The following is a 25,685-nucleotide window of genomic DNA, read 5'->3' as shown; positions in this document are numbered from 1 at the left end:
TCAGGCAACCCCAGCTTTCTCTAATTCTTTCTGTCATGGAGGGGGACCCTGTTCGGTGCTACACCTCTCCAGAGAGCGAAGCAGATGCTGCACGTTGTCCTTACTTAACCACCACTGCTCGTGGTACCTGAAATTAGATAAACGGAGCTCAGAGAGACCGCAGAAACAGCGTTATCCAAGTAGTTCTACCTTAGTAATTCAAGACAATGCAAGACCCAGAAATCCCTTTCAGTAGCCCCTATTACCCTTCCAGATGAGTTTCCCTCATGATGGCCCTAGCACCGGGATGTTAAGTAGAAGTGACAACCAGACCAAGCCTTGTGCAGTTCTGCATGTCAGATATTTCTCGAGGAGGAGGGGGACTGGGGAAGAGAAACTGCTGCCTAACAGTATTCACCCTGCGCGGAGAGAAGTGAACGTATTTGAATGTTTTAGTACAAATACATCAGCTCCTTGCAGGATATTGAAACCGATCAGCAGACCCTGTGATCAGCTTATCAGAGCTGACTGATGTGTCAGTAGTGTCAGCCTGTTGTCAAGGATAAGTTTTTATTGTTTATGGTTGTCACTTCAGCTGGAGATTAGATATGAGACCTACTAAATTTGCAGCATTGTTGCCTCACTGTGGACATAAGCTTTGGAATGTGCCTTGGGAAAAAAATGTTATTACATAGGAGAAAATGGTTCCTATACACCTCCCATATGGCCCAGATGGCTTCCGATTCTACACCTTAATTTGCTTACCCTGTAGTAGAAACTTTACTTTCAGGGCAGTAACTGGAATACCATCTTATCAGGGAATCCTATTCAAGAAAGCATGCCATCTCCTCATCTTCAGAGAAACAAAACCCTTTCAAGACACGACAAGGTAAAAAAGAGAGTAGCTGGCAAAAATTCCCATGCTCCCATAGCAGGCTGACCTGTTACATTGCTGATTTAAATGGCATGCCTCTTTTCATATTGCATTAGTGTTTCAGCCTCTGCCCCTCCTTGAGTTTAGCTTCTGGGATTTTGCAATTTATAGTCCAGTGTTCTGCTTTTCTGTTTCTAGTCTTGCATTGCTTACTTTGCCCAAGCCTGTAAAACTGGATGACCATCTTGCTCTGACAAATTTGCTCAGGGTCAGCAGGGTAAAAAGCCTGACAGAGGAATTATAAAGAAAAAAAAATGCACAGAGATAGACAGAGTTTCTCCTCGAGCACAGCTAAGTCAGGTCTAGGCTCAGTCTTTGTTTACGGCATAGCTACCGCCGTTTGTACTTTGGGGAGGGAAGTGAATAGAAGTAGTACTGGCGACATTTGAACATGCTGCACGGAAAACACACTTGTTTGCCATGGTACCTGATAGACCCCCTCATCACACAAATGTCTGAGTGTAACAGATTGCTTTTTCTCTGAGATTCGGATTGGAAATGCTTGGCAGACAAAATAAAGGAATGAATGTTTTCTAAAAATAGTCGATCTGTTTTTTCTGTGACAAACAAAGATTTATGTGGACCCAAATTAATAACAATATGTTTCACATTTCCTGGTCTGACTGCTGTGTGTATCTCACCCATTCATATCTTTATTCATAGGATGCAAAAAATAAAAGTGCAAGAGTAGCATTTTTCAGAGGATGAAAGAAAGAGGATGGCGTTTCTAGAAAATAAGTTTGTGCTTTGTACAAGGGAGTGGAACTGCTGGGGGAAAGGAAGAGGGATGTTGTGGACCAACCCTCTTCCCCCTAAAGTGAGGTGTGAACATTTATGTCTCGTTTAAGGCAAAGACTGGTGGCATATTAGCCTCTCATGAGCTGGAGAAGAAAGGTACTTTTGTGGAATAGGTGGTAAACCAAGGCTCAAAAAAATCCCCCCTGCTCAGTCCTTGAGAGGTTTCCTGTATGATACCGAGTACGTCACTTGGGGAAAGACTCGTCCCAGCTGCCTTCAGCCACGTAAAAGTTAGTCATCGCCTTTAAACTCCTTAAAAAGGAGCGACACGGGCATCTCCAATAAGCAATTAACTCCACTGATCTCAGACAACTGCTAAAGTCGGGATGATCTGCCCAGCAGACAACCTGGCAGCTGCGGCTTAGTGTCCGTCTGTCTGCACCGAGCTCTCCGTCCTGCCTGGATTGGACTTTCTGCTCAGGCTGGCAGCTCCGTCAGGACAAGCTCTGTCTTATTGCACCGGGTATGACAGGGCCCTGGGTGCCCTGTGAGACTGCTAAGCAATTCTGCAGTAATAAGCGAATAATAGTAGCGGAGAGTTGCTTCGGGCTTGGTAAACTTCAAGTTTTATAGCAGCGGGCGTCTCGATTCAGAGAGCTACAGAGTGTGAAGAGCCATCCTAACAGAGCATCCTCTATTGTTTTGTGTCTCAACTTCTGTCATTTAGAAATCCAGCGACAATAAAAACAAGAAAACTGGCCCCACTGAGTGAAATATGCATTGCCCTTTGGCTTTTTTTACCTTTCATGGTTGGAAGCCCAGTGTGATGTATCTGACAAGGGAAAAGTTTCCCAGACTTCTGTTATGCTGGTTTCTCCATCAACCCTGACGGCATCCACGAGAGCACACAGGAGTACAGCAATGCCTGAGCACATCCCAAAGGCTTTCGTGGCCTGCTCAACCCCACTGAAAAGTCCCACAGGAGTGGTTTAATTAAACAGAAATTTATCTTTGCATTTAACCGCTTCTCCTGGTCCCTCCTATACCGCTGAGCCCCGCGGTTATTTAAGCCAGGAAAAATCTGGTTTGAGACAAGGGCTGTGTTCCCAGGAGCACGGCTGACCCACAAGAGCACAGCACCGGGCGCACTGATGGGGTGGCTGCTGAAATGGAAAGAGCTACTGTTCATTCCAGCCCCAGTGCTTTAACCCGACTGGTCCCCACTTCCCGGGGCCAGGCTCACCAAAATCCTGTACTTTACCATTCCCATCTCCAGTACGGACCGATGCGGAGCGAGCGGAGCTCTTTTCACAGGCAAAACTGAGGCACACAAATCAGGCTGAGAAGAAGTGTTTGCCCCTATCGCAGAGGAAGATTTCTGATCCCAATTGTTGTTCTTGAGCTGGCCTTGAAATTTTCAATCCCTTCTCATGGCAGTTGACCTCCACCCCATTTTCTTCCTGCTTCCATTCTTGGAGAAATTAAATTTTACAGAAATAAAAGAAGCACATTGAGAATGGAGGCATGTTTCATTTACTCTAATTATGCACAGTGAAAAGTTTCCATTTCAACAAACCTCATTGATATTCTGCTGTGAACTTGACTGGGGAAAAAAAAAAAAAAAAGAACACAAAAGGAGATTTTAGCAGTCAATTGACTTCAACTTAAAAAAAAAAGCTTTTGTGGATTTAAGAATATTTCATTTTTCACTTTAATTTCCTTCCCCTCTCTCTGTGATTGCCGTGATCACAAAACACCTCCCTCGATCGGCCTGAGATTCTGGGATGGTTGTAGTACCCTAATACTCTGATACGGGAGCTAGTGTTATACTCTGATACGGGAGCTAGTGTTATTTTATGGATTAATTCCAAATAGCAGGATATAATGTGTCAATATTGCACAAGGCTTTGTGTTGTATGTGAACAGGCCAGCTCTTAGCCCTCTGGGAGAAATACTTATTTATCTCACAGATGTGGTTAAATCTCTCAATATTTCATGACCCCTGTCACTAATGCACTTAGACTCTATATGATCTTTACAAACAGTGTTCATAAAACTTACATATACAGGGATTTAATAGATCTGAGAGCAAGCTCAAGAATCATAACGTGAAACACTGAATAATTTATTAGAAAATATAGAAAACCTCAAAGAGAAAAAGAGACATGAGTATTTTTTACTTACAAACCCTATGAACATTGTTCTCTCAGAGGTGGAAACTGTTAAATTCTGCTGAGATTTTCTTTATCACTATGAATAATTCATAAATTAAAAATAATATATTTTCATAAGTGTTAGTATCCTTGCTTCCTTCTCATGCAAAAAAAGTCTGAACTAAACCTATTGCAGTAATTGGCTGTGCCATGACAAATACAGTGTTGTCATGAAAATACCAGAGTGAATCACTTTCTGCATTCCCGGATATGAAAAATGCTTGTTATGCTTGAGTTAAAGTTTTTAATATGTAGCAGTGGCTTAAAGAGGATAAACACTAATAGCATTTTATTGTTTAATAGTCTAAACATCAGGAATACAAAGTTAAAATTACACCAGGAAACATTGTAAACACTGTAAAATACAGTCAGAGAGAATAATGCAACGACTTGAACTTGGTCCCTGTATATATAACCATCGTCCTCCGAAATTTTTAATCTGCAGTCCTAATTAAGAAACTGGGCAGAACGTCCTTCAAAATATATAAGCAAGACACGTCCCTGAATTGTGCAGGTAGAAATCTGAGACGAGTCTGGGAAACTTGTCCATAATACCAGTAGGTGTTAATCTTTGTTCTTTTGCGCTGCGATATGCTGTAAACCTCTTCTTTCTGCTCAGCCCAGGCTCGAGTCAGCCTCCCCAGGGTGCCCTGACCCAGCCATGAGTTCTCACCATCCTCACCTCTCCTGCAGCAAACTGAACGCCCCGGTGCGCTCCTCCCTGCTGCGTTTGGATACTTGCATCTGCCTCCCCCACCAAGTTTGGGACATTTCTCTGGCAGGTGGCAGCCTATGTGTCCTGTGCCTGTGTTCCCATCATGTTCGTGTTTATACCAGCGGCATCAACTAAGAATAATTTTTTTCTTCCCTTTTTTTTTTCTTCCTTTTTCTTTTTTCTTCCTTTTTCTTTTTTCTTCCTTTTTTTTTCTTCCTTTTTCTTTTTTCTTCCTTTTTCTTTTTTTCTCCCTTTTCCTTTTTTTCTTCCTTTTTCTTCTTTTCTTCTTTTTTTTTCTTTCTTGCAAGAGGGTAACAACTGATCCCTTCAAACCCCAGTATCCCAATATTAGATAAGATGTGCTGATACATGAACCAAGGCTTCCCCTGACAGCCAGTTTCACACCTGGGTTGGTTTGTTTCTATTCCTTTACACGCAGGAATAGAGGTTGCCCAAAATCCCCACAGCACTAGCTCTTCCCCCCACCAGGCTCCTGACTCCAAGGAGGCATCGAGACAGATTTTTCTGCGGATTTCACAGGTCTATATTGCAACACTCAAAGCACAAGCCTTGTAAACTTAGGGAAGACATGTTTATGCACTTTCCAAGGGGACACCACTATTTAGGCTTGCTCTGAATCCAGAGTTGTTTCTCAGCCATCCTCTTCTGACACTATTAGCAAAGTGGAACCAAGAAACTTAAATGGATTTACTAACTTGAAGATACTGCAGGGGCTTAGGGGCAAGTTTGATACTGTATCATATTGTTATCACTTTTGGTTTTCTTTTTCTGTGTTTCTTGTGCTGGAACATAATTGTACACTGCTATAAATTGCCACAGTTACTAGTGTAGCCACAAAAATATACCACACTGTAATATATGAATGAGACCCACTGGGAGCCTGCTAAAAGTGTGATAAGAACAGAAATGGAGCAGCTGCATCTGGAATAGTAGACCTAGAAAGTGCCTTTAATCCAATAGGATTAATATTCCTAATGTTTCCATTTACCCTACTGATCTTCACAAGAAATGCTTCGTCAGAAAAAAAAAAAAGTTTTGTTTAAGCATGCACTGTATAAAAACAAATAAAGTCATGCCGTTTCAGACATGGAAATTGCTTTTAGTAAGGTTAAGGTGAAAACTGGATGCCAGTAGACTGATATCCAAAGCCCTCTGAAATATTCTATAACCTTCAGTGGGCTTTAGATTAGGTCCTCAGAGAAAGCGGGAAAGACAAGCAGGGCAGAAGTGTCTCTTTGGGTTCATGAATGAGAAAAAAAGTAAGAAATAGGTGTTGCAGAAGGTGCCAAGGCTGAAAAATAAGTACTACAAGATCAACTGATGGAAAACTTGAAAAGGCAAAGCCATTATGGCCAAGGGTAGAAAAGGGGACACAACTTTTAAGCATCTCTGCACTATTTCTTTGCACCTAACAAATGAAGAACGACCCCCTATTCTAGGTGTTGCATAGAAAAGCATAGCATTTGAAGCAAGAGGAGAGATTTTATATGGTAGAGCTGGGCAACATTTGTCAGTAAAAAATTTTTGAGGACTAGAAATGCAGATTTGTTCTTCCTGAAAGATTTAATGAATTAATTTCCTTTCCATTTAATTGCTCTTTCCATGGAAAGAAAACAAGAGGGGAAAAAAAGATGTTTTGTTTTGACAGTTTCCAACTGAAATTATTCAAGTTTTCAATCAAGCTTTTAATTTTTAATTTCTGTTCCTCTTACCTCTTTTTTTTTGGGGGGGGGGTGTATATGTGTATATGTTTCAAAATTATTTCAGCTGGAAAGAGCTGTTTCAAGTCAAGTTGAATACACTACTTTAATTGTTTAAAAAATAAATGAGAAACTGTTTTTTAACTCAGCAAACTTTTTTTTTTTAACACAAATTTGTTTTCAATTTGTTCTGAGATTATTTTTATTTCTGTCTTTCTGGAACTGCCAACAACACTGTCAAGAAGGTTATACATTATTAATACACTACAAAATGCTGTTGGAAGAGGGCTCCAGAGATTTTAAGTGAACTCTCTGCAACTGGTAAACAAGGATGAACAGAAACATCTACAATGACAATGCCCCAAATTATTCTGACTCCATAGTCAATGTAACCAGATAACATGGTTATGATAAAAGAAAATATCCAGCTTTGCTGGACCTCATGAATAGCAGCACAAACCACTTACTACCCTGCAACACAATATTTTTACCTGGGTTTATGTTCCTGCAAAAAGACCAAACGATCCCCTGGACTGCATGTAATTTTTTCTTTCTCAGCTGAGAAATATCATTTTGTTATTGCAACCATGAAGAAAACTTTACATTGTTGTGTTCAGAGTGGAAAGCTTGCCAGCTTTGCTACATGAGAGCAGTTATCTAAGCAGCACCTTAAGTGATGAATATGAGCAAAGAATAATTATAGGAACACGGTGTGCACTGCAGTAGTGAGGGTGCATAAACATTTCAGTGTAAAATCTGTGGACCAAATCCTGATGGCATCACTGAGGAACTCAATACTTTTGTCCTCGACAAAATGCTTTCCCTAAATTTCAACTTCCTTGACTGATCAGAAATTAAGAAAGGATTTCCACATTCAGACTTTCATGGTTACTCGCTTTGAACTTCAATTTAGAGATTGGGTTTGGAGTCTCTTAAAAAGCAGAGTACATTTCTCTCTAGCCACACATCACTCCCACTGAAAAAAAATACGATTTCTGATGTGAGCAAGTTTCCTTGGCCTGAAGAGATGGGCAGGTCCAGGAAAGAAGTGCCAGCAGGATTTGCTCAGTAATTTTAAAAACTATTTTATTTGCAGCACATACTAGTAGCTCTAAGGTAAATCTCAGAGTTAAAACAAAACAAATAAACAAACAAACCCCCCAAAAGTATTGCATAGACATGATTGAAGTGACAGAGAAGGTAGGTGAGAGGAGTGGAGGGGAGAGGAAAGGGTTAGCAACGAAGTAACAAAATAATTTAAAAATTCCTTAAAAATAGAGGTGGACATAGTAACATAAAAGTAGCTGTGCTAGGTCAGGGATGGATTTCTGCTCCATGTATTTTCCCCCTTAAAACCATGCAAACCTTTGGAGTCTACAACAAACTGTTTCAAGAAGTTTCTCAGATTAAACCACCCATGTTTGAAGAACAGCCTCATTTTCTTCAATTGAACTGATTTCCTGACTTCATTTGATGCCCCTAATCCCAGAGTGTAATGAATTAGAAATAATAGCTAACAATTTATCCCCCTTTGCTTGTTTCATGCCATCCGTGACTGTAACTCAGATTTTGGTTTTCAAAGATGTAGGTGTTTATTTCAAATTTAGTACATTTCAAATATACTAATGATTTGCAGAGCTGGTATGGACCTGCAGCACCTATAGACTCCTTTGGAGTACGGGTACTCTGCACCTCTAAAAAATTTGGCTTGTGGTAAAATCTGAAGATGCTTGATCTGTAAAGCTGAGAGCATTTTACAAAACCATTGTAGGCATAAATTCTGAATGAATTCTTCAGCACAGTATGAAAAACGTGGTTGGGTCTAAATAGTTTTGCTAGCATTGTCTTGCAGAATCAATAGATCCCAGTGTTATCAATGATCCTATATAACAACAGTCTATTTTTATATGATTGTAAGTACAGTAGAAAAACTAAAAGGAGACAGATCTGAAAGATCAGGAAAATAGCATACCCCGAACAGTTAAAATAATAGAGGGTTTGATTTATATCCACAAAAGCCAGAAAAATTCAGAGTTAAGCCTACATTTCCTTTCTTAAGTCATCCCATTTTGCTTCAGAATTTCAGAAGTCTTTCAAAATTGATAGCTTATCTTGCGATTACCGCCTTATTCTTCACTCAGGTGGGGTAACGCAGCACCATACAGAGGTTTACCTGTCTGTAGAGATCAAGTCAGGCCCTAAACAGCTCTTTAACACAGTTTTCCAAGGGGTTTCTGATATACAAGCAATTAGCTTGTGTAGACAGATGACAGCACAGCAGTGTTAATCAGCATTCCCCAGAGAATGGCAGGGTCAAAGAGAAGAGTTTTCTTTTCACTCTATGCAATTGTTCTCAATATTGCGAGCTCATTGAGACTGGAGATTTAACCCCTATCAAACCCTCATTTTCAATGGCCCGTTTCAACTGAAGGCAGCTCTTGTAGCCTTAGCTGGCACCACTAGATCACTCCTAAGGCACTGAACATCTGTAAACTAATTCTACTGTGTGCAAATGCTTCGATTTCCAACAGACAGCTTTCCTGCATTCTCTGTTGGGGATTGACCTACATCTGAAGTAATAAAGTACTCATAAAATGGAGGGGAAAATATAATTACTAGATGGGGGGACCTACCAGCAAGTGTACCTCTGCTAACTGCTTTCATGCCCAAGACGAGATGGGCTGAATCTTACCAGGTGAAGATTTAAATACTTGACAGAGCATTCTCTCTGTCTCATTTTAAAACTGTTTTTCAGAGAGCAGAGACTGCCAGTTATAGTTTAAACTCAAGCTTTTCAACTGAAAGCTGTTGACTTCTCCTTAGAATCTCACCCAAGGTCTTACTGGAGATTTTAATTTGTGGAGAGCTCTTGTCTGATGGGATTTTTACCAACCAGAATTGAAGGACATTCCTTCTGCCAGGACATAGTTATATTAAGAGAGTTTTCACTGAGAAATGCTCCTGGCAAACATAGTAACCCAAAAGGACTGTGATGTGTTTTCAGGCCATTAAAAGAATTCCTAATTGAGTTTAGTAGAATAAATCCTGTTCCCATAGCTGATGGAAGACCATGTTGAGATGCCACTGGGACTGCTGTGGGGAAAGTATGTGTTGGTTTTGGTTGCTTGGGCCATGAACAAATCATATGCTCACAGTTCCCCGTAAAATGAGAGGAGATGGGAACTTGGAGAAAAGGATGTAAAAGGGAAAATACACTGTTATGAAAATCTGCAAAAAGGGGATGGAAAGAGTTCAGTGAAGCAAATGGCAAGTGCTTGGTCGTAGGGGGAAGAGAAAGAGCTATGGAGCTATGTGAGGTATGGACAGGGAAGAAAGAATGCAGGTGAAACCAGAAGCTGTGGATCAGGGAGAAAGAAGTGTTGGAGGAGAGAACGGGAAATGATCCAGAATAGCATGTGGGAAGGTAGAAGTAATACGAAAAGTCCATATGTAACGTAAGTTTATTTGAGAAGAGCTGATAAACAATGCAAGCCTTGTGAGACTGGAGACATCCAATTACCAAGACCTGCAAAAGGCAGGTATTTTGCATCTTTGTATAAATAAAGAACTCTTTGATGTTGAAACCTGTGTTAGAAATTATGCCTTTTTTTTCCATTCCATTTTGAAAGTACAGAATATTATCCATTAAACCACTTATTTCCTTAACAGGCAGAACTAAATACAACCACAAGACTATTCAGACCAACAAATGCAGTACAGAGCAATCCAATGTTCTATAGTAGCTTACTTGGGTAATCTCTTTTGTTTACCCAGGTGAGATTAGCTGCTCATGAAAATGTTTGTCTTCATCAAAATGCAGATGTATTCACCACTACAGTTAGTATAGAAATAGCCCATAAACATCTATTCATGCAGCTATGCATAAATTTAACGCATTCACTGGCAAATGTTTGCTCGAGCTGTCCTGGTACTGTTCAAATCTGTTGCTTTGGCCATGTCCGTAGCAAAGTGTTGGAGCATTCAGATATCTGCCAGCTTGATGATAATGGGTTAATTAGCCCTTCAGACAGAAAAAAAAAAAAAAAAAGAAAAAGAAAGAAAAGGAAAAGAAACAAGGGCCACGTGTTTCATTTAGCATGCTAGCAACTACTAACCAATTAAAGGAAGACAACAAATACACCCTAATTAGTTCACCCATATTCTTTATGGTGAATCTATCAGGGAGAAGGCATACAGCGCATGCCAGAAGAAATACTGCTTGCTCCTGGTGTTAGAAGACACTTAGATTTTTCTTGTCCATCTCTCCTATTTTAGTATCATTTTTTACCCCCTTATTAGTGTCCGTCACAGTTTTAATCACCATAAATCTTAGAAAAACATCATAGACTATTCTTACCTCAAGTAGCTATCACTAAAATGAACTAACAGTGTTTTCTTGTTTACCCACAGAAATAAGGATTACTCTTGCACTGGATTTATAATTGGGTCATTGAAATCATTAACTACCACTCTCCCTGTCCCAAAGAGAATTATGATGACATGCGTGGGTTTTTACCTGTTGCAGGAAACACTCAATTACAGGCTGAGGCAGGGATTTTCTTTGGGGTTTTTTTGTGGGTTGTTTTTTTTTTTAACAGCTGTATTACTTATGGAATGTTAAAGTACATGACACCACTTCCACGGAGCAGTATTTTAGGAGACTGAGAAATTAGGAGATGACATTTGAAAAAGCATTTCTCAACGCCACTCTTGGTAGGATGTCAGGAATGAAAATGGACTTGCCATTAATTCCTTGATACATGACTAGTGCGAGGAGTTGCTCAAGCTAATTCATGTTTAAAAACACACATTTACACTTAGGAAGGTTGTGAAATTATTTTGTGATTTGGAATTTGAATGATGGCTGAAGCACAAAGGTGGACTCCTGGTGACCTCCAAAGACTAGACACCTTCATGGAGGTTTGCACAAAGATACAGGGAAAGCTGAGTCTTTGCAGCGCTACTCAAACTTCTAAATCTTCAGGAACTTACCATGGTTATCTGCATCATCCCCACTGAGATCACATTCCCCTGTAGAACTACAGGGACTTCTGCCTCTGCTCCCTTTGTCTTTCTTTGCTTCTCACCCTTCTCCTGTCAGTGTAAGAGTCTGCGGTTCTTTACATCTTGAGATGCTTCCTAGTTGCAGCTGCCAAATTCCCAGTTCCCATTCCAGTCCAACACAGTGCAAAGTACTGCTGATATTAAAACGATCTTCATTTTATGCTAGTGCTAACTCCGCACTTAGAGAAGTGGGAGGTGGAGTACCATTTTAGATGCTTTGTGTCTGACTCAAAACGTGTTGTTAGTTTCCATTTGGAATTCTGTCTTTTCCATTTTTTACATGTATTTTTGGATGGGTAAATGAATGGACTCCACTCTTGGATGAAGATGAATGCAGACCGCTTATATCCCTTGAGTGGCATAGGTGCCTATCAGTGTGATATTAGTAGAACCTTGAGACACCACACAAGCTTTTCTTTATTTTTTCCCCAAAGTATGGGTAAAATTACAGCGCAGTATTTCTTGAACGGAATTAATTTTAACAGTGGACTGTCCCCAAGGTGAGAGCAAGAAATACAAAAATATTACTCTCTGAGAAGAGAGAGTTTTGCCTGGGAAAATGTACTCATTTGTCAAGTACGTTTCCAGAAGCTGAGGACCAACCTGAAGTCTGCAGGTAACAAGCCTGCCCACTCCTATCTGCCCAGGCAAAACTGAGAACTACACTTACAAACAGGGCCGCCTTTGTCCTAAAATGCAATTACCAAGCCATCAGGTGGGATTTTGAACACACAAACATAATACACGCCGCTTTATGTACAAATCAGCTGTCAGGATCTGAAATTTTGTCTCCAAGTATTCCTTAACACTATAATAAACAATGATCCCTGTGAAGACAGCTGGATGCACAATACGATTCTGTAAATCTTGGCAACAAGAAGTGGAAAGAAATGATCCTCATTGGCACTACATCAAACAAATTAGCCCTCTGCTAGGTCTTTATCCTGCCAATACTGAAAATGATAAGCCTTGATCCCAATTGTGATACAGATCAGATTGGTTTGTGGCAATCAGCTTAAAATCTATTCTCAGATAATTTCAGTTATTCTAAATAAATAAACACAAGAAACAAATGGCTGTCTTAACTACCGATCTAGGCACAATGAGTCTGATTGTTCTCTCACTTCAGTGCGCAGGGATCAGGCATAGCTCCAGCACGCTCACTGCCAGGCAAGGACACGAGGGCTGCTGTAGTGCAAAGGAAGGATAGCTAGAGCCTAGAGGAATAACGATATGCAATATATGTAGATTCTGTCTAACAAGAGAGAGAAGGAAAATCACTCAGATTTATGGATTCAGAGATTCATTGAGTTTCAGACCAGACAATGGTGTTATGTCAGCGATCCCTTCAGTGCACTTACAGAGGTAATATGACCTTTCTATTCTTGATTAGTATTCTTCTGTTTACACATGGAAGAACAGCATTAATCCTTTCAGCTGTCCTCTTTCTGTGTTTAACGTGTTTTACATGAGCTACTTCCTTAGCAGGGTGTTCAGGGTCATCAAACTAACAAAAAAATTATAGTCAGCTGATTATCTTAGATAATCCAAAGATTTTTGCAGCACCTCTGCTTCCCAGACCCTGCCCAACTGTTCCTCTTTGTCCATCTATCTTTTTTTATATTTAACCACATGGAAATACAGCATTGTATTTACCAATCAATTCAGACAACTCTGCACTAGTCACCCATCATTTTCATTCTTTACCATTTCTCTTAGCTGCTTGTCGTACAAAAACTTTTACCAGTGATGATTCTGTATTTGTTTCTGTGTTTGTTTGTATGAATCATACTGAAATCAACTTTTACCTGGCTACTTCAGAGACATTCTCACCTGCCATTGCACTCGGAGGTTGATGAACTGACCAGTTTTAACCCTCTTACCATGAGCTATGTCAAGTTTGCAGTTGAGGGGCTGCCCTCAATCCATTCAACACCCAGTTATCTACATGTCTGTTTCCCTGTGCCAAGGTTTCTTCCTACTGCCAGACCAGTACGTGACTGGGAATATGTTAGAAGCCGCAGACTGGTCATGGTAGAAACATAAAGACTAACGGGCTCAGGCCCACACTGAGAGGCAATATCGTGGAAAGAGAAGCTGGGAAACTCGGCTGATGCTGAAAAGCCACAGATGAGTAGATACCTGGGCCTTAGCAGTAAGTTGGTGGGGAGAAGAAAGCATCCAACGGGAGTGGGGAAAGGAAGAAACGGTATGGTAAGAAACCAGTGCATAAAGCATCATGGTAGAAGCAAGATAGAAGAGACTGTGACTAAACAGAGGGGTACAAGAGGAATATTTTGTGAATATGTTAGAGAAGTAAAAGAATATTTTGATCGTACCCACCAAAGCTGCTCCATCACTCCCCTCCTCAGCTGGACAGGGGAGAGAAAATATAACAAAAGGCTTGTGGGTGGAATTAAGGACAGGGACATCACTCAGCCAATTACCATCATGGGCAAAACAGACTCCACTTGGGGAAATTAGTTTAATTTATTAACAGTCAAATCAGAGTAGGGTAATGGGACATATAACCAAATCTTAAAACACCTTCCTCCCACCCGTCCCTACTTCTCAGGCACAGCTTCACTCATGAATTCTCTCCCTCCTCCCCGCTGTGGCACAGGGGGATGGGAGTTGGGGTCAGTTCATCACATGCTGTCTCTGCCTCTCCTTCCTCCTCAGGGGCAGGACTCCTCACTCTTCCCCTGCTCCAGCGTGGGTCCCTTCCACGGGCTGCAGTCCTTCAGGCACAGCCTGCTCCAGCGCGGGTCCTTCCCATGGGGTCCCAGCCTCCTTCGGGCATCCCCCTGCTCCGGCGTGGGGTCCTCCCCAGGCTGCAGGTGGAGATCTGCTCCCCCGTGGACCTCCCTGGGCTGCAGGGGGACAGCCTGCCTCACTGTGGTCTTCATCATCATGGGCTGCAGGGGAATCTCTGCTCTGGCGCCTGGAGCATCTCCTCCTCCTCCTCCTGCACTGACCTGGGGGGCTGCAGGGCTGGTGCTCTCATGTATTCTCACTCCTCTCTCTGGCTGAAATTGCTGGGGTTTTTCCCCTCTCCTTCTTAAATCTGTTATTCCATCGCTGATGGGCTCGGCCTTGGCCAGCGGTGGGTCCATCTTGGAGCCAGCTGGCATTGGCTCTGTCGGACATGGGGGAAGCTTCTAGCAGCTTCTCACTGAAGCCGCTCCTATAACCCCCTGGCTACCAAAACCTTGCCACGCAAACCCAATACAATCATGAGATCTCAGCTAAGAAGTGAGAAAAGTGAGCCCCGATCGAGGTGCTGTTACGGTTGAAACAGTTTTAATTTAGGCAATCTTTACTTAATTTTTTTAATTTTTTTTTTATAATTTAATTTATTGACACCACAAACTTCTGATCATTTGCGTATTGAGAGAAAAAAAAGACAACATAAACAGTTAAACAAACACTTTATTAAACACCTCTCCTTCCCCCTGCCTTTTCTCAAATTCCCTTTTTTTTGCTGCAGATTACACTCAGTCCATCCCAACTCCACCTGCGAGGCACAGGAGGTTTGGGCTGTGAGTGTAATGATTTCTGTCTGTTGCTCCACATGCAATGTTTTGGTTTTTTTTTTCTGCTGATACCTGCTTCTTGCTGACTTTCCTCTGCTGCTGTTTGTTTTGGGGTCACCCACATCTCCCCCAGCATGGGTCACCCACATCTCCAGTAGCTTTGCTGGTGTCCCTGCTCCGGCACGGTCAGTCCTGGTCCTCCCACCACACAGCAACCCCTCTAACCCTCCCAAAACCCAAACCTACTGGCTATGCCCAGCTCAGGAGCGAGGGTCACCCTGAAGGCAGTCCTTGGGCACAGCCTGGAGTGGTGCAGCCTGTGGCTCCCAGCTCTCTCCCAGTAAGCTCAACTGGGGGCATTGCACCGCGCCAACACCGCCGTGAGCTGCTCCGTTACCTCCCTACCTCTGCATCACACTCTCTGCGCCATGCAAGCATGCCCTGGCTTGTAAAAGTCTGTCAGAATAACCCTCTTAATCCTCAGAGGAAGGAGTTTTTAAAATTATTCTACTCTGGCATACGTGCTGCATGTTGGACTGTGTATTCGATGACCTCACCTATGACCTATGAGTGTCAGTGTTTTAGTGAATGATACTACCATTTCATTGAGAAAACCATGTTAAACAAAGCAGCAGGCACAAATATGGAGAATCAATTGGCTGACTGGTAAAAAGGTTTATCACTGTAATTATAAATAGGACCTCGTATTGATGCCTGTTCTGTAGAACTGTATAGATTAGGAGAAACCACATTTGGAGATGAGTCTGTGGCGAGGTATCGAGGTGACATCTATTACTGAATAACATGGAATGCTGCCAAGATAAATTGACACACCATTGTTCTTATTAAAAAAAAAGAAAAAAGCAAAGAAAAAAGAAAATGTTTTGCTATGCAGCTCAGATATTTGCAGGTCCAGAGAATGAACAGACATAATAATACCCTCTGTAGATTTTAGATCCTGTATAATCCTGCAGTTACATATTCAGATTTTTTTTTTAAAGCAGCTAAATGTGTTGACAGGATTTATTTACAGCTGCACATTGTTTCACTGACACAGATCTGTATAACAATAGAAGGGCTACAGGTCAGGCGACTGAGTCATTAACTGGAGCATTTAGGTTATAAAATTTGTGATGGCTTCTCCCTAAACCTTAACGAAAAAACTTGCAAAATATAATTATACCTAATCCATATTCTGATAACATCCATGGTGCAATGCTTTGGGGTTTGGGTTTTTTTTTCCCCACAAGAAAAGAAATAATTTTAAAATGTTTTTGAGTCCTGCATAAAAGCATCCTCAGAAATCTAGCTGTTCTTGCGATGGGCAGGCTGTGGTCCATCTGGGACCTGGGCCATCCTCAGAGGCAACGGCCGGACTCCTCCGTCCTCCAGCACGGAGACAGAGCAGGGACTCTGCTGTTTGCTTGGGTCCTGCCATGTCCTCATCGTTTCTTTGCCTCATATAAAACACAGCAACAACAAGCAGAGTTCTGTAGGTTTTGAATAGCCCTAACCTGGATGGGCTTTATAAGCGTGTTTCGGAGGGGAAAACAAACCACCTCGCAATAACACCACTCCTAAATCTTTAATTTGTGTGAGCTTTTGTGTGGATGTAGCCTACAAAAGAGGAATAAATTACTCATCTGCAGGAAAGAAAAGTGCTGCCTGCATTTTATCAGCTCCAGTGAAAGTAGCACAGCCTACAGACATATGCGAAATTCCATTACCTGTAAAGAGAGTATTGATTTAATTTTTTTTTCTGTTTTGAACACTATGACACCAGAAATGATGGGTTTCCATTTTATTTGTATTAATTGTATACACACTTTGGAAGCTGATAGGGTAAGATTGATTGTAATTGAGCCGTAAATTTAGCATTGAGAAATGCCATCCATTTAGCTGGACAGTTCTGTGATGAAATATATTTCTAAAGCATGGATTGCAGGCAGAGTGTCTGAGATAACAAATGATAAATGCTTCGTACCTGTAGCTACAGAGAGGCAAGCCTCAATAAAAGGTGGGTAACTTCTCAAAGAGCTACCATAAGTTATTTTCCCTTCATTTTGTACCACAAGAAATTTGTTTTATTAAAATACTGTTTATCACACTACTCCTTTTATTTGATAAAAACACACAGAAGATGCATTCTGAAATCTAAAACATTGGGCATCCTATCATTGCTTGATGTGTCACTAACCCTCTGCTCTACAAGAAAATACTTTTACATAAATCTGATTAAATAAATCAGGCTCTTGGTATCTGTATATACGTGAAAAGGCAAGCTCATGAATACTCAGTTACATATCCATATTGTGGGCTGCTCTAACGCCACCGAAGTCAGTGGAGCTTTACCAGTTTACACCACAGAAGGATCTGCTTTGAAATGTGTATGAAGCTATCTGGAAGCAAATCTTAACATGAGTTATAACACATGTTTTGTAGGTGACCGTGAAAAGCATAATTATCCCTCATGTATTTTTGTTCTTTTTCCCTCTACAGAATTTCATAAGCAAAACATCCTGCCATTTTGAATCTAAGATCACTTTGAACAGCTATAAGAGGTTGATTTCTTTATTAAAAAGATAAAAGTTGTGCTGCAGAAATATGAATTTTTAAGCATCACCCATACAACCAAATTGTCATTCCTGAGTTACCATGTTTTTCTCTGAGTACTTTCATGGCCCTTATCAGTCAGGTGCCTGAGTATCTTTTTAAGACAAAGTATAACGGTTCTGTTTCCCCTTGGAAAGGAGATGATTTGGCTTTGGGATGCAGAAAATGTGAATGAGAATGGATGTCAGAAAAGCAAACGGTTATGTTTAGAAGTGAAAGCAACGTAACTGTTGGTCTGGCTTTAACTGTGATTGATCCATCAAGGGTTTTGTCTCCTATAGATTTAAGTTTCCTCTTGTTGGTCAATGGTACACTTCTGTTCATGCAATGAAGCTCTTAGAGGTGGTGATAGCAGTGAAACATGGAAGTTTACCAGATGGAGAGCTCCTATTCTGTGTTGAGCTTTCTCATGTAGAATTATTCACATAACAGAAATATTTTAATGCATCTCCAGAAGCATATTGGAGATATATAAAATTCTGTCTTCCTACTTTCTTTGGAGACTTCTACTTCCCATGTGGGTCAGCACAGAAAATAGCAGTGCTGGAACAGAGGATGGGAAAGGGTGACCTGGATCCTTCATCCAGTCCCAACCAGTCATTAAAGCCTCAATACTGGAGACATACACAGGGCTGCTATTTCTAGTGATTCCTGATAGTCCAGCTATCAAAAAACCAGCAGACTTTTTGTTTTCATAGGAACAATGCTTGCAAGAGAATATAAACAATAATTTATCTGTAGCAAACCAGTTCATAGTATGCTTGAAAGAAAAAGAATACAGTGTTTTGAAGAGGAGTCAAGTAAATGGTTCAATCAGTATTTCAGGTCTTAATGTCTAAATGCATATTTTGAGTCCGTAACAATAATTTACTTTCTTTTGTCAATACTTTATTTGAAGCCCATAAAAATAAAGCAGCAAAATATCTTATCCCTGTGTAAAACAGAAAAGAATGGTGATATGGTTTGGGTGACAGAAGGCTAGAATATGACCAAGGAGTTTCACTGCTGAAGTGGTACCATCTTTGCTGATAACAAGTGATCTTCATTCCAGAAAAACTGCTCAAAACCTGACCATTTATTTTTTTCTTTAGGAGAAGTAACTTTTGGAGGTATTAGAAATGTTTGTTAACAATATGGCAACTTTTTTAAAGATACTGAAGTTTACATTTAGAAAGAAACTAAAAAACAAAGCTCCCAAAATGACAGGGGCAGTGTGGTAGAGATTTTGATGGAAACAAAACAAAGAATTTATTTTTATTCTTTCAAAGTTCTTAACAGAGAAATATTAAGTCCAAACCCATCAAAGCACTCTCTCTGGAATTAAAAAAATCCATAAATTCTCTGTGTCTTGGCTTCAACTAAAATACAAATAATGATGGAGAATTTGTGTTATTCAGTATCCATCCTGAGCTACATGGTTTAGGGCACTGGATTTGTGCAGATGCAAGGAGGTGCTCACCAGCACACGCATTCCTCTCACATAAGATGCATACAGACCTGGTATTTTGGTTTACTCCTGACACCTAGAATAATAGCTCACATCTTCTGCCAGAGATGAATGACTGTGAATGAGTGTTTAAGAGACTTAACTTCATCATTGATTCCACAGGCTTTTTTTTGCCACTCAGTCTCCTCCACCAAACTCAAAGTGGTCGCCAATTTCTGCCCCTTTTTCATTTTGTTTTGCAACAGAAATACATCATCCAGTGTATGCTTCGGAATTTATAAAATACACAATAGGTATTCAGGTTTTCAGCAGCACCATAGCTTTGGGGATCTTTGAAGGACTTTAACACTTCTGCAGTAGTACAACATGCTGTGGAGTTGAAAGTGTTAGCTTTCTGTTTCCTTTGTAATCATAATATCAGCCAAAATCAGCAGCACATGAATGCAGGTGATTATTAGAATGATTGAATAGAGACATTTAGGAGATGGATAGGGACACAGGACCTCCTGGTAACGAGAGACGCATTCTGCTTGGCATTTGGCATTTGTCCATAACTATTATGTCCTGGACTTCGACGGTGTTTCGATTGCCCAAAACTTTCCCCCTTCACCCCAGCAGCAAGTCCTTCTGTCTTTTTCGCCGGCTGAGTCGGAATTTTGGGATGTCCCAGGGGATGGGTCGGTGTGGGTTCCTTCTCTCAGCACAGACGTAGTGTCAGCGATCTGAGGAGCAGAGAGCTCCTGTCCTCCTGCGTTGCGTTCGATGGTGGCCGGTCCCTTTTTGTGAAGAATTCCTTCTTCTTGCCTTCATGAAAGTTTTTTACTTCTTTGTCTTATTTATTTCTTCTGTTTCTGCCTCTGAGTTGGTGGCCCTGAAAGTGCAGGACTTTTGCTATATTCCTTTCTCATTTTTTACACGGTTTTCCTGCTTGAGGAACCAACATAGGAACCAGAGGGCTTGTAGGCTCCTTGTAAATCACATTTCCATGCCCTTTTACTTATTGCAAGCTCAGTCATTGCTTCACAGCCCACACAAGTAAGTCTCAAAGCTAATTTACGGTGCTAAGGCAGGGAGACCTCTATTTTAAGGTGGTTCACCTGAAGAATCCTCTATGAGCAGATATGGTTTATGAAAGAAGGGCCATCTATGTATGGAAAGTGGAACTGAGATGATCGTAATAGCTGTGTAAGCTCTTTCCGTGAGACCTCATGGCAGTATTCCACCTGGCCATGCTTCTCTTCAGCAGTTTCTCCTTTCTTTACTCTTTTTATTTTTGTTTCATAATTCATGAGTTCATCCTTCTCTTCTTCAGTCTCAGAGCACCCTATTTCATCTCCCTGTTTTGGTGTGCTGCGAAAAGGACTCAGTATGAATGAGAATCAGGCAGCCCTTTTCGTTCTCTCTTGCAGGTCAGTGTATGGATGCCTTCACTAGCAGAAACCTCTTTGGAATCACAAAGCTGGTAATGGGTCCCTTCCAAAAGAATGAAGTTTGTTACCATTAATATTAACCAGTGATTCATGAGGCGCTTTTCAAAATTAAGAAAGTGCTGAATCAAAAAGTGCAGGCAGAGAAGGGTTGGCTCTAGAAAATGAATACAAATAGTCTTAGAAATTGTTTATTACCAGCTCTTTTAATAATCTGTCCTGTTACTGCCTACGAAGTAGAATGAAAATGGTAGAAGTTCACAGGTATTTTTAGAGAACAGCACGGTGAGGTTTTAAGAATATACATACTTCTGAAAAACATGCAAAGCGTGACATTTTGGATCTTTTCCTGATGTTGTCAAAACTTCACTGACTGCACCAAAGCCAGGTTTTTACCCTAAATATCAGAATACTGCTTTGAATTTGTGTGGCACTGGTTTACCCCTTATAAATCTCTATACGTTCTTGGTACATGGTTCTTACAAATACCATTTGTACTGAATAGGGTGTGCATTCATTTGCACTCAAGGTACAAACCTCAAAAAAAAAAGTCTTTGGCATTACTATATTCTTGTGCTAGTTTTAAATGACTGCCAGTTTTTATGTTGGTGTGTACAGCCTGTTTAACAGAACTTTTACAGGTTGCATTTCTGGAAGTAGAATTTCAGGTTGTTGGCCTTGAGTTTGCTCTGACTTATGGGAGGATTTCTTCTGACTGCTGTATGCTAAAGGTTTGAAACTTGGCATCTGAAGGCTGTCATTTTCCTTATGAATATTAATTCTGTAGTAACGGTTCTCAGTTCGTGCTGCTTACAGAGGACAGTTTTGGTTTATTTTACTCCTTAAGCTTTTTTCCCCTCCAGCTGGAAAAGAGGAATGGGTTGGATAACTAATTTGCAGCAAGATTTTCTTTTCCTTTTTTTACAAGAAGAAGGTAAAGGGTCATCCATACATTTCCTGAGTATTCTCTGGTCTTACACAGGTTTTCAATCTACAGATTCTAGAAGAGGCTAGTAATGGGAGGATGGTTTACTAGTAAATTCTGGCTGGTGTCTGTGCACATGAAGAAAATACCTCCATGTCTTCATTTCAGCTATTATCCCAAACAGCACAAGGGATAACAAATCTCTACAGCAATGGGTAACTCTCAAAGCCTTTCACAGCAGGATTGTCTTGGCAGAGGAAAGGTCATGGTTATGGACTTCGACAAAGAGTTCCTGAGAGGCTCTCTTTTCTTCCAAAAGTTTGGATTTTCCTTTCATCTTGTATCACTGTTCAAATACACTGAAGATCATCACTGTTCTGAAGAAAATCCTGAATAGGAGGTGTGTCCAAACGGAATAGCTATCATTCGTTCAAGTCCATGACACAGCAAGTTCTGTAAACCAGAGAAGCTGATAAACTCATTGTGCACAGCTAGCCAGGAGCTGAAATTGCTGTTTCTTTGGAAATGCTGACATTTCAAGGAGGAAAATGCAATTCGTAATAAGAACAAGATACTAAAAGTGTGACTTCTGCTCTAAAATGAAAATAGTCTGAAAGCATACTTGTGGAATAAAAACATTTTAATTTGGTAGAGTTCAGAAGTTTTTATTTGGCTTAAATACTTCTAGTCATTTTGTTTCAGTTCCTTATTTGATAAAAACTTTAACTGTAATCAAAAGCATGAATAGATGAATGGTATTAAAAAGGAAATCTAAACACATCACATACCATACATAAAAAATAAATACTCAGTTTAAACAAACACACAAATACATATTTATATACACTGTGCCAGTCATCGTGTTTTCTAAAATGCTGTTTTTAAACTGCCACCAATGCCATTGTCTTTTTTATGTGAGTTTTAATATTACTATAGAACCATAGAATCATAATTCCAACCCCCCTGCCATGGGCAGGGACACCTTCCAGCAGACCAGGTTGCTCCAAGCCCCATCCAACCTGGCCTTGAACACTGCCAGGGATGGGACATCCACAGCTTCTCTGGGCAACCTGTTCCACTGCCTCACCACCCTCACAGGGAAGAATTTCTTCCTAATATCTAATCGAAATCTACCCTCTTTCAGTTTAAAACTGTTACCCCTCGTCCTACCACTACACTCCCTGATAAACAGTGCCTCTCCATCCTTCTTGTAGACCCCCTTTAGGTACTGGCAGGCTGCTATAAGGTCTCTCCGGAGCCTTCTCTTCTCCAAGCTGAACAACCTCAACTTGCTCAGCCTGTCTTCATATGGGAGGTGCTCCATCCTTCTGATCATTTTTGTGTCCCTCCTCTGGACCCACTCCAACAGGTCCATGTCTCTCCTGTGCTGAGGACCCCAGAGCTGGACGCAGAACTGCAGGTGGGGGTCTCACCCGATGGGAGCAGAGGGGCAGAATCCCCTCCCTCGACCTGCTGGCCATGCTGCTGGTGATGCAGCCCAGGGTACGGTTGGCTTTCTGGGCTGCAGACACAGACTGCTGGCTCATACGCAGTTCGTCATCCACCAACACCCCCAAGTCCTTCTCTGCAGGGGCATCCCACTGGGCTCTACCTGTACGAATGAATGAAATGTGATGAAAGGGTTTCGGACTCTGAGACTAGATGGTGTAGCACAACTCAGGGGCATGCCCCTAACCATTCTTGCCCTCCTTAATTGAGCAACTGTATGTAAACAAACAGCTTTTGGTTTCAAACCATACTTTCTGACCCAGGCCAAAACTGTTCCTACAGCTCTACCAACATTCAACAGTATGGACAGTCAAGGGACAGTACTTTGGCCTATGGGTCAATTCTTTTTAGTTTGCTCATGCAGATGTGGCCATAGAGACAATTCCAGGAGACAAGGGCCCATATCTCCTTCCTGAAGATATGATTTTGGAAAGAACAAAGAGGCCTTGTAGCAGAAAAGCTGGGGAAGAATTAGCTGAAATTCGTCAAGAAGAGATGTGTGGAAGACGAGTGAAGCCTCAAGGCCCGACTCTGAGCTCATACACATGACTCAGGATAAATGTCAATGAAATTCTTGGGATTGATCTGACAATAAAAAAAGTGTGAGATAGCCACAGACAGCACCTGGCCAGAGATCCAGAACTAGATTCGCAGCCAAAACACTGAAAAAAAAAAAAAAAAGCTTCCAGACTAACTGCATATTCATCCACCTTCCAGACTTTAAGTCAACTTTTGTTCTTTTCAGAGTGTAAGTGTATGTATTAAAGCTACATGATCAGGTTTTTAGCTCCATTGTAATAATATATACAGTAATTTTGTGACATACTCATTATCACATATACACAGCATTCAGCTGCTGATGATTGATGCCTCCCACTGCTGCTGTCAACCAGTTCTGACAAGTGTCCTTGCCTCAGTCTTCAGGTTTATAGCATAGCAACCTTACTGAAGATCCTCCTGTTAAGCTGACGGTGGTAGGGGAGAAGGTACAAGCTGTATCCCGTCTGATGGAAACCCCTATAACAATGCTGCCCTGGCATTATCTAAACCTCTGCAATTTCCCAAAGCAGTAGACTTTTTTATTTTTTAAACCTGAGCAGAATTGATTCAAGCATGAGGACTGCAGGAGTGCTGAATATATGTAGAGTGCCTAAAGTTACAGATGGGAGGAATCTGGCCAATGTGTTTAAATATGGAGTCCTGTGTCTCACTCTGGGGCTGGAGAACATACCCTGTGCAGTATTTTGCTTTTTCTTTTGAAGCAGAGGGCATTCAGTGCCTTAGGGATGGAGCTATTTTGAAAACACAGCAGTGGGTCCCATATATTCCATACTTATCCACACCAACGTCGTTTAGAGCTCTTGCTTGCCTTAAGGATTCCCCTGCTTGTGTTTAGTAAGGTGTAACTATACTTCTGTAGGGACATATTTCTTTGATGTTTATTGTCCTTTCAAAAATAATTTTCAAAGAGAGGTGAATACAGTGGTTTGATTTTTGTATCGACCACCGTTGCATTGTGACCCTGCTGAAACAGAAAGCTGCTCCCGTGGAGTCAGAGAATTGAAGGTGACCTGCTGGAACAGTATTGCCTCCTAGGGATTGGAGCGGATCCAGGCTGGTGGTGCTTGCATAAAAACGCTCGAGTACCTGCACAGAACTAACACACCAGACACAAGGGATTTCTAGCTCAGAGCAGGATGCCCAAAGGAGGCTGGGACCCCGTGGGAAGGACCCGTGCTGGAGCGGGCTGTGCCTGAAGGACTGCAGCCCATGGAAAGGACTCACCTTGGAGAATTTCATGAAGGACTGTCTGCTGTGGGAGGGACCCCACGCTGGAGCAGGGGAAGAGTGAGGAGTCCTCCCCCTGAGGAGGAAGGAGAGGCAGACACAACGTGTGATGAACTGACCCCAACCCCCATTCCTCATCCCCCTGTGCCACTGGGGGGAAGGAGGGAGAGAAATTGGGAGTGAAGTTGAGCCGAGGAAGAAGGGAGGGGTGGGGGGAAGGTGTTTTAAGATTTGGGTTTGTTTCTCCTTATTCTACTTTGATTTGATTGGTAATAAATTAAATTAATTTTCCTCAAGTCAAGCCTGTTTTGCCCATGACAGTAATTGGCTGAATGATGTCCCTGTCCTTATCTCCACCCACGAGCCTTTCGTTATATTTTCTCTCCCTTGTCCAGCTGAGGAGGGGAGTGATGGAGCAGCTTTGGTGGGCTCCTGGCATCCATCCAGGATCAACCCACCACAAGGATAAGAAGAGAATGTAGCTGAGAGAGAAAGAGACCTGCCTAGCAGGCTGCTAGCAAAGTCAGAGATATGTTGAGGACTCTATAGAAGCAACATACCTGTCGCAGGTTCAGTTTATAACCAACAGGTTAGGCAGGAGGATTGATGGGGCAGAAGAGAGTGTTAGTTTGCCAGACAGTTGGAACCATTAAGCTTGATCTTGAACTAGAATAGGTCCAAGAGTTTATCTGAACACTTGTCTGGTATAGCCTGATCGTATCTTCTAGGAAAAAAAAAAAAAAAAGGGAAAAATTATATCTTGATTTTAAAGTATTTGTCAACAATTGTTTGGTTGTCCCAAAGGCTAATCATCATCACAATTTGAAATGTGCACCCTGCTTGAGTTCTAGTTTTTGGAACTTCAGCTTCCAGCCATTGGCTCCTGTTACTCCACCTTCTGCTAGCTTCCTTTAAGCTTCTTTTTGAGAAATGAAATAGATTTTGCTCCTCTCATGTTTCACACTACAGGGCAATTTCCAATCATTTAATCACACTGGCTCTCTTCTCAAACTACTACTGTTTTTGCCTTTGAACTCCAAGTATTACAACCACCCACAGTATACTACAGCTGTTTC

Source organism: Haliaeetus albicilla, chromosome 25 (assembly GCF_947461875.1).
Source record: "Haliaeetus albicilla chromosome 25, bHalAlb1.1, whole genome shotgun sequence".
NCBI lineage: Eukaryota > Metazoa > Chordata > Aves > Accipitriformes > Accipitridae > Haliaeetus > Haliaeetus albicilla.
Note: the sequence above shows the minus strand (reverse complement) of the source record.